General features: G+C 34.1%; 1 protein-coding gene across 5 annotated transcripts in view; it reads left to right on the top strand.

Moving 5' to 3' along the window:
* Window positions 1-2,500, top strand: part of LOC106868471 (uncharacterized) — a 374,724-nt gene that overhangs the window by 265,327 nt on the left and 106,897 nt on the right. The window lies entirely within an intron of this gene.

Below are 2,500 nucleotides of genomic sequence, written 5' to 3'. Positions count from 1 at the left end.
ATACGTCTAAGGGAACTCCGTTAGGCGAAGTACCACAGCTTTGTAGCGTTTAAAAAACATACATTACCTATGTGATATTGATAATGTGTGTGCGTGTGTGTGTGAGTGTATGTGTATGACTGTAGAAAAGATAAACAGATGGACATGTTAATTACAGATAAAAAACAAATATTTTAGGTCGGTAACTCTTAATTAAAACCTAATCTAACTTTGTCAGGATACTTAATCATTTTTCTCCTCTTACAAACAAAATGAAAATTAAACATAACGGTAATTTAGTGATTCAGAACATTTAACTACGTTATGCTAAGTCTTCCCTTAATATCTCAAGTGTAGTTTTACTTCGTTGACGCTACAAATATATATATATATATATATATATATATATATATATATATATATATATATATATATATGCAGTGGTGAAAATAATGCAAGTATATATACAACGGACGCCAAATGATAAGCATTAATGCTATATGCTTCTTTATTAACTACTAAATATGTTCCAACTTTTTTGATATTTGATTCGAAATTTATCTTCATATGTCAGTGATATTTACTTTCCCCCTTATTTTCTTTAATGGTCTTAGTTTCTTTAAATGTTAATTGCTTACATTACAAGTTGAAGCTTCTTTTCACATCTTGATACAAAGTAATTTGACAAGTCTGGAAAGCATTTTAGTAAGCCGATCTCACGACTTCAAAGTTATGTCGTCTTGTTTAGACGTGTGTGTTTACAGAAGAAGGATGTATTCAAATTGATAGCAGAGGCATGAAAACTATTGTACTGACGTAGTTCGCGAGGTCTAATGTATGATTTGATACAGATGTTCTGTTAACATAAACTGTTAAATGAATATGAAAACAAACAAGAAAAAGGAGAAAGTAAAAATTAAAATGACCAATTTTTTGAATGATTGAAAATACCTGAAGTGGATGGAATTCAGAGTTTGCCTAAAATGTTTTTGGAATTAGTAATCCTTATTCACTTCTCGTTTACATGCAGACATGAAGTGATTGTGTTAATATGGTTTTAGAGTAACCATATCAGTTCACAGTTTGTCAAATCACTGCGCTTTCTATGCATTTTAAAGCGTTTGCAGGATTGTAGATTTCATTCTACCGACCGCAGTTTACCTAACTATAGGGGATATATCATCTGAATAAATACTTGGCTTTCAAGCTTCATTGGTGAAGGCAACAGGAGACTATCCACGCATATCCTTCCTTAGAAAATATTTATCCAGTCACTCCGAATGAAAAATCTATATCTCTGTATGTTGATTGAAGCTAATTCATTACAGATGTTCCAAATTATTGGCCTCTCTTTCCTGTTGTGTTGATGTTATGTGAAACTTCTCCCCAAAATGAATTTTAACTCTGTATATCAAGCTGATGAAATTTAGGCCAGTTTTAAAGCAGTTCTGAAGTTATAAATGCTACTAATTCATGTTACATGCACACACATATGGACAGACAGACAGACACACACACAAACACGCACGCACACACACACACACATACACATGTACGCTCTCTCTCTCTCTCTCTCTTACACGCATATATATATATATATATATATATATATACATACACTAAAGCAAGTCTGTGTGGTTAAGAAGTTCGCTTTGCAGCCACTGCGGGGTTTCAGGTTCAGTTCCACGGCATGTCACCATGGGCAAGTGTCTTCTACAATGGCCCCGGATCGACTGATGTCTTGTGAATGAATTTGATAGACTGTAACTGTGTAGAAGTCGGTTGTGTATATGAATATATATATATATATATATATATATATATATATATATATATATATGTGTGTGTGTGTGTGTGTGTGTGTCTCTCTCTCTCTATATATATACTGTATCCATACACACATACACACACGTGTATATATAGGTGTGCGTGTGAGAGTGTGTCTGTGTTTGTCACAAGCTACCGTTTGAGATCCGGTGTTGCTTTGTTTCCACTCCGTAAATTGGAGGTTCGGCAAAAGAAACGGACAGAATATGTATCAGGCTTAAATAACAAAAGGGAACATAAGTTATGGGAGCAATTTGTTCGGCCAAAACCCTTCAAGGCAGTGTTACAGCATGGCCGCAGTCCAATGACTGAAACATGCAAATAATAAAAGATACATACACACACAATTACACACACACATAAACACACGCACGCGCACACGCATGTACACACACACACACACACACACACACACACAGAGAATCACGGTGATGAAGGGATCTTCATGTTCCAAATCTTAAATGTTAAATTCTAGATTTTAATTTTAATTCACCTGAAGAAAAGGTTTTTTTTTGTTTCTCACTTCATTATGCTATTGATTTGTTCATCAATAAAAAAACGCGTCTGAAACAGCTGTAGTAAACTTCATTTGTGTCATTCCATCCATCCATCCATCCATACATACATCCATCCATACATACATGTATACATGTATATGTATTGCCTTTCATCCTTTCGGATTCGTTTTATAAAA

Source organism: Octopus bimaculoides, chromosome 3 (assembly GCF_046866305.1).
Source record: "Octopus bimaculoides isolate indiv1 chromosome 3, ASM4686630v1, whole genome shotgun sequence".
NCBI lineage: Eukaryota > Metazoa > Mollusca > Cephalopoda > Octopoda > Octopodidae > Octopus > Octopus bimaculoides.
Note: the sequence above shows the minus strand (reverse complement) of the source record. Positions and strands in the feature narration are given on the sequence as shown.